This window comes from Rhamphochromis longiceps, linkage group LG2 (genome assembly GCF_057381845.1).
Source record: "Rhamphochromis longiceps isolate RC_006_pf linkage group LG2, R_longiceps_female_GT1.1, whole genome shotgun sequence".
NCBI lineage: Eukaryota > Metazoa > Chordata > Actinopteri > Cichliformes > Cichlidae > Rhamphochromis > Rhamphochromis longiceps.
In genome coordinates, this window is record NC_140558.1 from 15,305,313 (window position 1) to 15,321,827 (window position 16,515).

A 16,515-nucleotide genomic window follows, 5' to 3' on the forward strand; every position below is an offset into this window, starting at 1 on the left:
TAAGCTCCTCTGCGTTTAAATTAAATTTGTTTTCCCTCCCTTTGGCAGCAGAACATATTTTTTTTAGCATGAATCCAGCGGGTTAGATCTACATAACAAAGTCGGAGATACATTATAACAGGTGAGACAATCCTCTTTTTTGCGTGGGACTATTTTTGATTATAGGACTTGTTTTATATAGCATGTGAAGTTCTTTAACTCTGAACCGATTTGCACTAGACTCCCATAGAGTATTTTACGGTGTTTCGAGGTGATAATAAAATAAATTACTCATTTTTTTCCACCAGAATGTCTTTGGGAATGAGATTGCGCGCCAGAATAGAAGGAAAACAAACTAAATACATGGGGCAAAAAAGTATTTAGTCAGCCACCGATTGTGCAAGTTCCCCCACCTAAAATGATGACAGAGGTCAGTAATTTGCACCAGAGGTACACTTCAACTGTGAGAGACAGAATGTGAAAAAAAAATCCATGAATCCACATGGTAGGATTTGTAAAGAATTTATTCGTAAATCAGGGTGGAAAATAAGTATTTGGTCAATAACAAAAATACAACTCAATACTTTGTAACATAACCTTTGTTGGCAATAACAGAGGTCAAACGTTTACTATAGGTCTTTACCAGGTTTGCACACACAGTAGGTGGTATTTTGGCCCATTCCTCCATGCAGATCTTCTCGAGAGCAGTGATGTTTTGGGGCTGTCGCCGAGCAACACGTACTTTCAACTCCCGCCACAGATTTTCTATGGGGTTGAGGTCTGGAGACTGGCTAGGCCACTCCAGGACTTTCAAATGCTTCTTACGGAGCCACTCCTTTGTTGCCCGGGCGGTGTGTTTTGGATCATTGTCATGTTGGAAGACCCAGCCTCGTTTCATCTTCAAAGTTCTCACTGATGGAAGGAGGTTTTGGCTCAAAATCTCACGATACATGGCCCCATTCATTCTGTCCTTAACACGGATCAGTCGTCCTGTCCCCTTGGCAGAAAAACAGCCCCATAGCATGATGTTTCCACCCCCATGCTTCACAGTAGGTATGGTGTTCTTGGGATGCAACTCAGTATTCTTCTTCCTCCAAACACGACGAGTTGAGTTTATACCAAAAAGTTCTACTTTGGTTTCATCTGACCACATGACATTCTCCCAATCCTCTGCTGTATCATCCATGTGCTCTCTGGCAAACTTCAGACGGGCCTGGACATGCACTGGCTTCAGCAGCGGAACACGTCTGGCACTGCGGGATTTGATTCCCTGCCGTTGTAGTGTGTTACTGATGGTGACCTTTGTTACTTTGGTCCCAGCTCTCTGCAGGTCATTTACCAGGTCCCCCCGTGTGGTTCTGGGATCTTTGCTCACCCTTCTCATGATCATTTTGACCCCACGAGATGAGATCTTGCGTGGAGCCCCAGATCGAGGGAGATTATCAGTGGTCTTGTATGTCTTCCATTTTCTGATGATTGCTCCCACAGTTGATTTTTTTCACACCAAGCTGCTTGCCTATTGTAGATTCACTCTTCCCAGTCTGGTGCAGGTCTACGATACTTTTCCTGGTGTCCTTCGAAAGCTGTTTGGTCTTGGCCATGGCGGAGTTTGGAGTCTGACTGTTTGAGGCTGTGGACAGGTGTCTTTTATACAGATGATGAGTTCAAACAGGTGCCATTCATACAGGTAACAAGTGGGGGACAGAAAAGCTTCTTACAGAAGACGTTACAGGTCTGTGAGAGCCAGAGATTTTCCTTGTTTGAGGTGACCAAATACTTATTTTCCACCCTAATTTACGAATAAATTCTTTACAAATCCTACCATGTGAATTCATGGATTTTTTTTTCACATTCTGTCTCTCACAGTTGAAGTATACCTCTGGTGCAAATTACTGACCTCTGTCATCATTTTAAGTGGGGGAATTTGCACAATCGGTGGCCGACTAAATACTTTTTTGCCCCACTGTATAAGGCACTAAGGCTCATTAAATGGCTGCAGAAGAAACACCTGCTAAAAAAGAAGCTTAGATGTCCTGTTTGTCACCATAAGATGAAAATGATTTCCGTGGTGAAGAAAGACCAATATATGTGGTATGTATAATGCATGATAATGTAGTGCATGTAGTAAATATAACAAAATATTTCGGTTATCAATGCAAGAGGGAGCATTAACCTCTTTTCATTATTATTTTCTTCATACTTAATTTTGTGATTATCTTTTCAATTAATGCGCTTGTTTAAGGGTCCATTTCTTTACTTAACTCATTGATATGTTCTCAGGTGCTGCAAAAGAGCAAGTCATAGGAAAGTTTCCAGAACAATTAGAACTGGCTCCCTCTTTGAGAAATCAAAAACATCTCTTTTCAGTTGGATGAAGTTCATTTACAGGTATATGTAGATGTAGACATTAATAGCAATGCACCTTTCATAATTGAACACCAATACGAGACTTGTGAAATAAAATTAGGGCCTCAGTAAGTAATAATTGCCTCAATTTCTATCACAGATTTTCACAAGGGCTCAGGCTCAGACAAATAGATATGATCGATGATGAAGTGGCTGGCAGCTCCAGAACACTAAGTAGCATGGCAAGACACATTCGGCATGTTTGTATACGTGCAATTAAAAGACACAGAATAAACAATGGACACCGTCTTGGTGGTGACAGAGAATTTGTGGTTATAGATGAAAGCTGTCTCCGTCATCAGCGAAAGGTTGGTAAACTCTCAGACAGGTTTGTTAGAATCAATGCAGATCTGACTGTGTCCTCTAAACATGGAAACCTTTACCATAAGTAAAAAAAATTAGTAGAAGCAACCATCTTTTTGAATGTTTCTTTGTAGATATTTAATTTTATTCTTTTTCATTTTAATTCTGTTTAATTTTATTCTTTTTGTTTTCAGTATGCACGTGGACGCTTTGGAAATGCATGGAAAAGGAAGAAATGAGTATTTGGAATGATGGGAATTAAAGACAAAAGGCGAAGGCTCGTGTTAAAACTTGTTGAAAAACGATCAAGGCGCCACCTTGTTCCTCTGATCAGACAGCATGTTAAGTTGGGTAGTGCCATTATAAGTGATGAGTGGAGAGCCTACAAGAATGTTTTGACAAACATAGGGTACAGACATTACACTGTAAATCACAGCAGGTGGTTTGTAGATCCTCAATCTGGCAGTCATACACAGCATATCGAAAGGGCTTGGATGACCATCAAAGGACATGTCCGTAGACTAAGAGGAAATCGCACTGAGAAGTTGCTGGAGGAACACCTGATGGTTCTTGAGTGGTCATCTTGGCTTGGTTCGCGACACCCTGATGGACCACTGGGACGCTTATTTAAGGACATACAAAAAATATTTCCAGTTTGAACCAGTCTGGCATGAACTTTTTTTGGAGTGTGTGACTGTTTGGTGTTTTAAAAAACACATTTAATTTTACATGTGTTACTCTTACAATACATTGCCATTTTTGACAGTAGTTAAATGTTATTTCAAGCACTGATTGTAATTTAGGTCTAAGTGTTATAAATGGTGACATTATACATTTAAGACTCACTTTTGGCAATTATAAATGTTTATTAGTGATTAATAAATGTTGACATGTTTTAAACTTTACGACAAAGCTATCTTTTGTCATTTATAAATGTTTATTAGTGATTAATAAATGGTGTTATGCTTTACACTTTACAATAAGGCTCCCATTTGGCATTTATAAATGTTTATTAGTCCTTAATAAATGTTGACATGTTTTAAACTTTACGACAAAGCTATCTTTTGTCATTTATAAATGTTTAGTAGTCATTAATAAATGGTGTTATGCTTTACACTTTACAATAAGGCTCCCATTTGGCATTTATAAATGTTTATTAGTCCTTAATAAATGTTGACATGTTTTAAACTTTACAACAAAACTCTCTTTTGTCATTTATAATGTTTAGTAGTCATTAATAAATGGTGTTATGCTTTACACTTTACAATAAGGCTCCCATTTGGCATTTATAAATGTTTATTAGTCATAAATAAATGGTGTCATGCTTTACACTTTACAATAAGGCTCCCATTTGGCATTTATAAATATTTATTATTCATTAATAAATGGTTTTATGCTTTACACTTTACAACAAAGCTCCGATTGATAGTTGTGGATATTTATAATGCATTTCTGAAGTACAATTTTATATGATAAAAAATATGTTTACAAATGCTGATTGTGCTTACAGGATAGTAACTTAGTCTAAAATGTTTAATATAGCAACTCTAGATGAAATATATAGGTGAACACATTTGGCTCACTATTTGGCAAGAAACCGGTCAGTTTTTTTCCTCTTTCTCACCCTCAACTAATGCATAATAAACCATTAATAATGGTTTATAAAGCATTTACAGATTAATTAATAATATAGCTATAAACTATTTATTAGCATCTATAAGGGGAGCCTTATTGTAAAGTGGTACCAAAAGTTTGAAACTGCTTGTTTTCAGTCATTAACAGGGATTCGTAAGAAGCACAGAAAAATATAGAAAGACACAAAGAAGCAAACATGCAGTGCAGGTTTGTGTAATAGCTCTTTTTTTATTCCTCTACATGTGAAATGCTCTTCTTCTGGGCATTAAAAATAAAGTGAAGATATTCTTTCTTTTTGCTGTTGCAGAAACTCACAGATAGACAAAATGTAAGCTCTTGACCCTGGGAACCAATGCTTTTAATGGATTTCATTTTTATAACTGAGCATGTGACTCGTCAACAGTAGTGACTAATGTCTACAAATAAAGGTGCAGACATGTTGTATTGAGCCTATAGTATTGGTTCATCTCTCTGGTTTTCCAGAACCCATGAGAAGCTCTGGTATTTTTGTGTCATTAAGAACCAAGAAGTTATATGGCCTACTTAATAGGGTAATAAATACATCTAATCAAAATATCTGCTGTTGGTTGGACCTGCGGTTTAAGTGTGAAGTTAGAATGATGGTTTATTCTGGAGTCACAGTTTTGGCAAGAAGTCCAAATACAGTTAGCATTAAGTAAGCAGTCTACAGTATGTGGGACTGCTTGACCATATATTCTGTGTTATATTTTGGCTGTCCATGGTGCACACTGTTATCCACAGTGCTTGTGATCCCCATTGATCCAGTCACATTAATTCCTGTCTCCTGCTGAAGACAATATTGCATCTATATATCAAATAGTGAGGCTTTGGCTGTGACAATAGATGCCATAGAGACTGTTGGACCGTGCATTTGGGGATTTGTGGAAAAACCTTGAAACCCTGTCAGGTCGATGAAAGAGGCAGCACCAGCCATCATTCACCTCTGAGAGCCACTGGAAATAAAAGTAGGATAGGAGGGGGGGGAAAAACTATCAGTCAATCAATATAGAAGTCATCAGATGAGTCAGAGACACATGGGGAGACATCACATATTATCTTATAAGCTTTTGAAAATGCCTTTTGAAATTGTTAAATTAAAAGTTTAATATGCGGTTTTGTTGTCACGGAATGACGATTAAAGTGATTATTTCACCTCATTTCTGAGTACTGCTAAAAGCTTTGCCAGATCCTGAAAAATTCCCATCATGTAATTTTACCACTGTCATACTAACTGGCATCATTGCCCACTACATACATGTAGCATGTGCTTCTTTGCTTTCTTAAATTTTGACATTATATCATCTTTGTAAGATTCTATTTGCATTTGGAACCAGTCTAAGTCCCTAAAAATTCAATTTTATTTTAACAGGCATCTGTGGTGTGTGTGTGTTGCAGAAATAATACACATAGATGCATTTTAATTAATTAGATTAAATGCAGCAGTCAGTTTCATTAGATTTTGATGCAAGAAAATGGTTTGATATGGAGAAGTGCAGTTTGATCAGGCTGTTGTTTTTATCAGTAGCTTGCACAGATTAACACTTTTCAGCCTCTATATCTGTTAAGAAAAACATACCTACTGCCAGTTATCAAAGACAGTCAGTGTAGTTTTAGCATTAATCTGCCCAAGGCTGGTGTCTGATTTGTCCTTTAGGGTTATTTCTAGACACATTAAAACACATTGTCCTTGTCCAGCTTTACTTTGAACAGCATTTTGACACCATAAGTTAATGAGTAATTAGGTCTGATAAGCATTTTAATACACAATAATAAGGTTTGTTCATTTCTAATGTGCCGCAGCCTGGTGTTGCCAGGCCATTCAGAAAGTAATGCCATTCCACAACCTGCTTAGACCCTCAATATGTAGTTTTTCCTTCTCATCTGTGACCTGTGTTTATCCATACATCTATCCATGTTATTCTTTTATCATCTGCAGCTTGGTAGGTAACATACACACAGTAGGTCTTTGGTTGAATAGGAACAGGCATTGAAAAGGAATTCCCAGAGGATGCTCCCAGGTGATTTGGGTGACAGAGGAAGCCAAGTGTAGCTTATCCTTCAGGGACATGTGTAATCTCAGCAGGTATTTGGGTTGCTAGTTGCTAGTAAATCACCTTTTGTCCTGTTCCCCTCCCCTTTCCCCAAACAGTTACAGCACATGTCTGCACCTCTCTGAGCCTGGTTCTGCCCGAGGTTTCTTCCTCTTAAAGAGGAAGTTTTTTAGATAGAAAGCATTTAGGCATAGAAAAAAGTCGAGTCGGGGGTTCAAATCTGGTTTTCACCATTTGCAGAGTAGCTGATAGATAAATAAGGAAAGTCTCTGATGCTTGTACTTTCTCCCTGTGATTTCTGCATTACTGTCCTTGTACTGGTGCATGCTCTCTCAGCCAGTTCATCCTCATAACTCTCTGAAAGAAAGGCAGCATGAACCTGATCATGAGATTCTTTCCAGATTTGAATTTTGTGACAGACAACATCCCACTATGTAGTAAGGAGCACTCCATCGGTCAGTGAAGGAAATAAAGTGACCTTAAAAGCAAATTGAATTATTTGCTTTTTTGTGTGTTATTCAAATAATATGAAAGTGCTAGACTGTTTATTGACTGCTAAATCAACAAATGATTTGATTTAGCAGGATTATGTGACGTTTTGATTTATTCATTATACTGCAGTGGTGCAATCATTTGAACCAATGATTTGATTGATACAAATTGAAGGATCAGGAGTTTTTTTTAGCTTCTGAAGTGGGAAATACATGAAAAAGTTTGAAAACCACTGGGCTGGATCAAGGGTAACACTCATCAGTTTGAATTTAAGCTACTGATCCTGTTTAGCTTCACTTTTTACATTTTACACAGGCTTTGTACTGGCTGGGGGTGGTAATGCAACCATAGTATCACATACGATAAGTCAGGCTCCTTCGGAGCTCTGGGGGGTTTTTCCACTTGCTGTCAGGTGGAGTTTCTAATGTTTCACCTGGGCCTAATTTGCAAACAGTTAACAGGAGGGCTTCTTAAACCAGCTCTGCCTACTACTCCTTGCCAGTTTGTTCTGCTATCTACAGTGGTTACAGACTGGTAACACCTGTAGCCACTCTTGTTCCTTCACTGTGTTTAACCTTGTTTTCCCTGTTTAGATCTCCTCGTTCACCTTCTGGACTCACCTTCTGTTGTGATCTCTCTCCAGCACTGGGTCTCCCATTCCACTTTCATGGTCTGTTTCCTATTAGGCTCATCATTATGCCTCCTCACCTGCCTGCCACAGCACTTCTGGAAACGCAGAGAACAATCCCTCTCCTCTTGCTTTTTCCCTCCTCGCACAGGACACTTCCATGAATACCCTTCCCAGAGTTTTCCAACCCAGATCTGCAAATAAGCAAATGCCACCTCCAACATTCTCAACATAGCCTCAAACTCCCTCACTCATCCAATAACCTCTTCTCCCTCTGTTGCTGAATTCCCGTTCCATCGTTCCCATCGTTTCCATCACAACCCCTGAGATCAGTCACTCAGTGGCAAATGCTTTTCCTCCGGATTCTGCTCTCTACTAACACTTAGGGGCGATTATGGCTCAAGAGTTAGCAGTTCGTCTTGTAATCGGAAGATTGCCAGTTCGAGCCCCAGCTCGGACAGTCTCAGTTGTTGTGTCCTTGGGCAAAACACCTACCGCCTACTGGTGTTGGCCAGAGGGGCTGATGGTGCGATATGGCAGCTTCGCTTCTGTCAGTCTGGCCTAGGGCAGCTGTGGCTACAACTGTAAATTGTTTCCACCAGTGTGAGAATGAATGAATAGTGGAATTGTAAAGTGCTTTGAGAGGTCCCGAAAAGCGCTATATAAATGCAATCCATTATTATTATTACTCCTAGCTCTAGCCACATTCTCCATTCCCCCTGTGTAAATAAAGTCTTGTAAATACTTTAACCAAGTGCATTAAGTCTGCATTTGGGTCCAAGTCTGCATTTGGGTACATCTGTTAACATCTGTTAAAACTAGAACGCCCAAGAGGGTCAGAATGTCCCTAAAAGGGAACACTTCATTTTTTATTATTGAACTCTTTATTTTAGCACAACTAATAATAACTAATAATTTTCATATAAGCTTTTGCATTGTTTTCTGTACCCATTTGTTTATTAGTGAATTTTAAGCGTTTTAAGTTTATGGACAAAAATTAAGTTCTCTTTAACTTCATCTGTCCATCCATTTTCTTCCGCTTATCCAATTCACAGTTGTCAGCGAAGGCTGGAGCCTATCCAAGCTTTCTTAGGGCGAGGGACAGGGTACATGCTGGACAGGACACCAGTCTATTGCAGGACTAAAACCAAAAGCAAAACAAAATTTAAAAAAAAAACAACAAGAAAGGAATTTTTTTTCCCTTTCTGTGATTTCAAATACATTTGTGTATTTCAGTAAATCACAGGAACTATTTCCCATTTTCCTAGCAACATTAAAAAAAAAGAAAAAAGCAGAAAGTTAGGTGAAGAATTTTGCACAGTACTAAACAATATACGCTATATTTTTTCATATTACTGATCCTGACATATTTCATCCATGTATATATGCCCATCAATGGTTCCCTGTCTTAAATGAAGGACAAATGGTGCTGATAGTGGAATTTATGTGTTGCACCGCACCATGAAGTCTATAAACCTGTGCTCACTTCCTGCTTAACTCAGCCTTCAATGATCCTTACAAGTTTTTGACTGAAATCAGGAGAGGCTGAAGGTCATGGTGAAGTCACACTCAGAGATGACCTGATTATGTGCACAAAAGAAGACCAGGCTAAATTTTGCTAGGTAGACACTCACATCCCAAACCAAAGCTGGATGATTCTACACACTCACACAAACACACACCCATCCCCCTGAACAGTGTTTTGGCTGTGGGCTGTTTTACTGACAGCCTCGTCATGCGCACTGCAGCCAGGGCAAGCAAATAAAAAATAAACATGAATAAACTAAAGTGACAGTCTCTATCAAAATTCACAGCTCATGAATTGAAATATATTGTATTTCCAAGAAGCGAGTCACTTCTGAATCAGCGTGTAGGGGGTCTGGGGTGATTAAGTTCCAGGAAATAAAGTGGGTCAGCTTTAAATGACATTTAGATTGTGCAAGCACCTCATTTGGGGCAAGAGTTCAGATTTCTGAGGCATTACTCAAAAAAGTAGTAAGGGTTATGTTTGTACTGTGAAAGAGTTCTCTGAATGTTCATTTCACTCATAATAGATGGGATTGAAATGTTAAAAATAGAAAGAAAAAATAAAACAAATGCATCTCCCAAATCAACCGTACAAACTTTTATCCTTTTATATTTAATAGAAATATTCGTATGCAGTGCTGTATAATGATCCTAAAAGATGTTGAAAAAATATTTACACAAAGGAGTAAGCAAAGCCAACGGTGACTATGCAGTGACAGCATTATAGGAAAACCTCACTTAGAACTAGAACCCCAAGGGACTCTTCTTCTCTGGTCCCCTTAGGGGCTACTTCAGAGGATCATGTACTTTACCTTAGCATCCTCCTGTGTTACACCAACCCCCTGCATGTCATCCTTCACTACATCCATGAATCTTTCCTGCAGTCTTCCTCTTTTCCTCCAGCTTGGAAGAACATCTTGAATATCTTTTGTCCAGTATATCTGCTATCCCTCCTCTGTCCAAACCATCTTAACTTTGTATCTTTAAATGTTTCTTCAGCTCTGCCACCTGTCCTTTTGTCAGTGCCAGCATCCTCAACCTACTCATCATAGCAGATCTCATTATCATATTGTATTTAGCTCATTGCAGCTCATATTTGCTGATCACATATCAGCAAACATTATACCTCATGCAGACTCCTGCTGACCTCAGCTGTCAGCCTGTCCATCACTACTGCAAAAAACAAGGGACTCAGTGAGAAAATGGTGAGGTGTGCAGTAGGGTTCATGTGGGGATGGGACTACATCAGGCATCTGTCCTCATACATGTCCTGCCCCAGCAACACATTTTTGTTTAAAACTGCCAGGTTCCTCATGCAGTACCACATTTCCTCTTTTAGTACTCTATCATATGTTTTCTTTAGATTCACAACGACACAGTGAAACTCCTTCTGACCTTCTCTATACTTCTTCTTCAACATCCCAAAGTCAAACCTTGTATTGTAGTTGTCATGGGCCGCGGCCCGGTGTCCAAGGAGCTGATGGGATGCCCACGCCCACGGGTGTGGCTGTCGACTCCACACCTGTATCCCATCCCAGGCGATCATCAAGTGGACTATTTAACCCAGCTCAGCCAGCTGCTCCACGCCAGTCCGTTAGTCACCTTTCAGCGGTAACGTGGCCCCACGTGAAGGTGGTTGTGAAATTCTGACTTGCTTTAAACAACGCTAATTCTTTCCTTGTGCGCTCAGGTAACCGTTTGGCGTGTTTTGAGCCCTCACCTGCCTGTCCTCCTGCCCACCTGGAGTTCGGATCACCACCGGTCTTCATCTCCTCTGTTTTCCCTGGAGCTCTCCTGCAGACCTTCACCCCTCCCTCCGGTTCCCATGGCCCAGCCTTGATCGTAAGATTAACAACTCTACCCTGCTTATGCTGTTATTTCCCCGTTCCCTAACTCTCTTCCTCTTTCTGTTGCAGCTTACCACAGTCCCGACTACGGCGTTCCTGAGTTGTTTACCTCCCGGTCCCTTGGTTTTCCAGTTAATCGGCATGTTTTCCTTTGACCCTTCCAGGACAACCTTAGTTAAAAATAAAGTTTATTTTGCGTGCACCTTGGCGTGTTGTCTCTGCTTCTGGGTCCAGCTTGTGTGCTGAACTACGGTTCATGACAGTAGTGATATTTCTTGGCAAGTCAAGTCACTCCTGATCATCACACTGATCATCTCGTCTTTTTAATTTATATTTTCGACAGCGCTTTGCCATAGATTCATGGTATAGACCGATGTTATCCCCTTATTCCAGCTTTACTTCATCCTTGTTCTTGAAAATCAGTACCACTACATTCTTACACATACTCTCACTTTCTAGGACTGGTTAAAAACGCCATCGTCTACTTTTCTAGGAGTTTCTATACTTCCACATGTTCATCATGTGGACCAGCTGCTTTTTTGCTCTTCATTCTTAGCTGCCTTCACTTCCTCCTTACTAATCCTCTGATGATGTCATGAATGAACTCAGAGAAGCAGGAAGTACAAAGTACTCCTTACATCTTCTCAACACACTTCACTTGTTAGTACAGCTGACTCATAGTGTTATAAATGTAAATTTTTAAATTTCTTCAAAATATGTGTGACTGCATTTGTTGTTGTGAATACCCCTTGAGTGAAAATGTTTTAAAATGTATTTGATGTCATATTTGATAATATGAATTATGCTAGATATAGATCAGTAAGGGAGAAACACACAGAAAATCAAAATTAACATTCATATAATATTGAATATGTATAGAGAATGGAGAGGACATTTGTACTTCATTTAAATACACTATATGGGCAGAAGTACTAGGCCCCATATAGACATTACACATACAGCAGCTTAATTTCTTTACAAACATACTCACACATGTGAAGAGAAGGTGACTGTGAAAGGATCAGGACCTCACGCAGTGTTCAGGTGACAGTTTGCAGTGCTTTTGTTTATATGACAACGTTTTTTCTTAAATTTCGATGTCAGGTCAGTCAGCTCTCCAGCTGCTTCCCCTCTCCACACCCCCTCTCCTCTCAGGTCCCTGTGTCACTGAAAAAGGGGAGCTCATGATTACTAAGTAATGTCAACTGCTTTGCCAGCCACCCTGGCACTGCCCCTTGAGCCTGCTCCCCCACTCTTTCACTGCAGCAGAGCCAGAGACCACAGCCCTGCTACATATCCCTACCGCCTGACTGAGGCCGGGACCACATCTGGCTGAACCGCGGGTAGGAGAGGAAATCGGCCACAACCACCTGCATCCCTGTGGACCACCTTGAACTTGAAGGGCTGCAAAAACAGATACCACCGTAGAAAATCCAGTGGAGTCCTGTGGCACTGCAAACAACAGAGGGTCAAGCCAGCGTTCCCAGTTACGTACGTCGTGAATGAACCTATGAATCATGGATTTTAAAGTCTGATTCAGCAGCTCCACCAGCACATCAGTCTGAGGGTGATGATGGTCTGAACAGATTTAACGCCCAATAATTCGTACATCTCTTTTAGTGTGCGAGATGCTGACTTGAGAGATGACCTGGAACAGTACCACACTCTTTGCTATAGCAGCACTGCTTCTAGGTATCAAGTTGCATAATCCACCAGAACTAATACAAAGCGATATCCATGTGTACTCCAGTGAAATGGCAGATGAGGTCCACAAGTGCTCAAACGGGACCTCTATTAATGGCAGTGGGTGCAAAGGCGCTTTTGGAATAGTAAGCAGGTTAAGCAGCTGACATGCCAGGCAGTGTTTTGCCTTTAAACTTTATAAGAAGAATGTCCCCATACACACATTTAATCCAATAATGCCCAAACCAAGGTTTGGTGAACCAGGGTCTGTGTGCAGCCCTTGTCCACCAAAGCTTGGCATATACCCCCTTGGCACCTTACTTTGAGGGTGGGGTGGGTGCTGGAGCCCCGGCAAAACTGAACACCAGTCCCACCTCCATCAGCCGATACTCCTGCCTCAGGTGCCCCAGCTGCCTGTACGTCCAGCATTCCTGCCCTGGCGTCTGTGCTGCCCTCTGTGGCTCATGTACAGTGCTGTTCACTCCCGGAACCTGGGGAGGCAGAATGAGCAGGAACAGGTTAGTTGATTGCAGCTGAGGCGAGGCCAGGGAGCTTCCTCCTCGGTGCTGGCATGGGAGGCTGCCTGCTGGACAGTTGGCCAAACCCTCCGCTTCCTCCACCCTGGCGGCCAGCTGATCCTCAGCCAGGGTGAACACAATTTCCAGGCCCCCTGGCTGATGGCAGCGAACCCATCATGGCGTTTCCCTGGGCAGCCCATCCATGAACTGTTCAAGGACCACCTTTGCCAGCAGGCGGGCCTCATCGTCCGTTCGCATGGGCCTGGAAGCTCCAGGATACAGCTGCAAGGTGGCTGCAGCCCGGGCCATCAGCTAGTCCTCCCCCTGTCATCCTACTGGCCTTGAACCGCCGGCGATGATTTTCCAGGAAGAGCATTTAGTATTGCCTGTGAGACATCCCCGACCACCCCTCGCAAGGCTAGCGGTAGCCTCAGAGCCACCGTCTGGGCCTACTCCAACAGTAGGGACAGCAGCAGTGCCCACTCTGTCACACGAGCCGCTCCAGCACCTGCACCTGCCGCTCCACCTGGTCCCACAGCTTGTCCAGCTGATCGCTCTGGGTTGCCGCCATCTCTGCCAGCAGCTGAATTGGCTGTGCAGGTGGTGTGTGCCTAAAGGTTGGACATGGCCAACTGGGATTCAACATCAGGACTGCAGGTGGAGTCACAGTGACAAAAGACAGAAGTGAAATAATAATTATCAGGTTGAAAACAACCACTTATGACATTTCCAGTGGCTTTGCACAGGGCAGCTGTCTTGGTCCATTACTTTTCTCATTATCTGTGCTACCATTTGGCATAAGATTCATTTCTATGGTTATGGAAATAATACACAATGATTTTTTATGTCACTGTTACCAAATGAATGAACAGATCATTTGATTTTAACTTCACAAAAACCAAATATCTTTTTTTTTTGACGTAATAACAATTGCAACCTGATTGTTCTTTCGTTAGTCACATGAACTGAAGGGATAAAATATCAAAGCTTTCCTAGGAAAATAGCGAATTATCTTTCACAGTTGATTTTTAGGCCAACTAAAAAGTCTTAGACCTTGTCTTGAGTTGCAAACCCAACACTGATTTCATTACCAAGCCATCCTTTTTTATGTGACAATTTCATGATTCTCAGTATTTTGTTAATGCATGTATTCTAGTAGGGTTAATTATTGTTGGATTAATGCAACGCTCGCTCTGAAATGTCCTTCTATTACTCCCATGTTTCTTGTCTTTCTCCATGTCTAGATTTGTCTCTCTATCCTTTTCTCATATGATTTATGTTTTACAGGGTTTTTAGGATGTTTTATTTTATATCACTTCTCCTGTCTTTAAAATTTTATGGTTCTGAAGTCTTACTCAGATTTGGAATATCTGAATAACGTTGACTTGACTTGACCTTGTAGCAGAAGTGCAATAAAATATTAATGAAAGGTGTTACACCAAACACAACAACACACTGAGTGTGTGTATGAGCCAGTTAGAGTGTGTGTGAGACAGAGAAGCCAACATTAAAGCAATGTAGTCACCATATATTTTCATACTTGTTGACTCCCTTGTTTACAGTTTTCACTTAGGTAAAACCCTGCATAGCTAAGATAAAATACCTCCAAACTGTGGATCCTGTACAATTAGCTTCTTCTATGCTATGTTAGTGCTTTGCTAAAAACCAGTTCACAGCTAGCAATGTTGATGACATAAATAAAGAACAACATAATCTTTAATAGATCGGCTGATTTTTACAGAAAGGCAAGCAGAAAACATGTATTCAAATATATTAATAACAAAATATCACTGCTAAATTAAAAGGGTTGAAAAACATGTGGGAGGGTTAACTGTCAATATCTACAGGGGCATTCAAAATATTAACAAACAAGGAAGGTTGCTGTGTGTGAAACAGCTGGTTAAACTCAATACAACTGGTCTGAGTTCTTCTCACAGACACTAGCATAATTTATGGTGTCTGTCTTTGTATTCGTTTTCATTAGGATGTGCTGCCAGCTGCTGATTGAGTGAGAAATGAGCTGGAATAATGTAGGAATTGCCAGTTCATTGGGAATGGGGGGGGGGGGGGGGGGGGGACTACTGGCTAACGTACCAATAATAGCACAAGCAAAAGTTGTCCAAAGACTGGTTGTCCCGCATACTTTTCACACTGCCTCCACCTAGCAACAGAGCTCCTGACAGCCAGTCAGCCAATGAGACTGCCAGTATACTGTAAACACGCTCACAATCTGTATTATAAACTCTGATTGAGCCTGTACTTGTTTACCTTACCTCTTTTATTAAACTGGATTTGACGTGTCCTTTATACACCAAGATTTTCCTTACTAACATGCTAAAGGAGTTATTAAAAACTTTTTCTTACTGCATATCATCTAATCTAATCATACGTGCTGGCCAAGGTCACCAGTAAGGAAAAACTCTTACGATAATAAATTACTGAAGCTGCTTTATTTGCTAATGGTAGCACTGTTTTCACAAAGCATGATAGAGCCCGTGCTGCTTGTCTTGCTTGTCCCGACATAATGCCACTATTCGATGTATAGATCCTAATACTGGAGTATTGATCTTATTTAGTTATATTTAGGAGCTAACAGTTCGGAACCTCCGTATCTTATTCTAACCTGAATACCAAGTTGCAGACAATCTGGCAACAGGCAAAGAAAGACAAGAATAAATACACAAAGGATAATGAGAGGATGGGAAACAGGAGGGAAACACAGGTGGAGTCAATCAGACAAACAAGACGGGGCGGGAGCAAACTGAATACACTGACATGGGACACAGGATTGTCAAAGTGAAACAGGAAATGTGAGACACACGCTAAGACATGGACTTGGTACTGTGACCGGAAAAAGAAGCAGACATGAGAATATAGGCGACTGGGGAAGATAGAAAGGAAGGACAGAAGGCAGACACAGGAGACACATGAACATGAAGACAAGGGAGACAAGACATGAAATGTGGAATACAGGGAAGGCACAGAGTAAACACGAGGACAGAGAACTAGGATAACTATGAACCTAAGATAACTAAAACCATGAATAACAATAACCAAAGAGTAATAAATCAAAAACACAAAGAATGGGTCACCAGACTCAGGGACATGACACTTTCAGGGTCTAAGGAGTACATGAGCACACAAATACACAACCATTCCTTGATACTCAAGTAAAGCAATAGGTTACTTCATGTTTTTATTCTCACTAGACTAAATATTTATTTCAGTTGGCTCAAATTTTTACTGGAACACTATGTCTGAAGAAGGACAATGTAGAAAGCCACCTTCTCACACACTCAATTAACCCTTCGTAACCCATAATAAATTGTTTGTGCATACATAATTGACTCTCTTTTAACCCTCCTGCCATCCTTTAAAAAACTCACACCCATCACCCTAGGGACCATTCTCAGCCACGCCATAAA

The 16,515-nt window shown here is 40.8% G+C and overlaps 1 pseudogene; it reads left to right on the forward strand.

Annotated features, from left to right (window-relative positions):
- The first annotated feature begins 288 nt into the window (after positions 1-288).
- On the forward strand, positions 289-3,958 carry LOC146677081 (uncharacterized; annotated as a pseudogene).
- Positions 3,959-16,515: the final 12,557 nt, after the last annotated feature.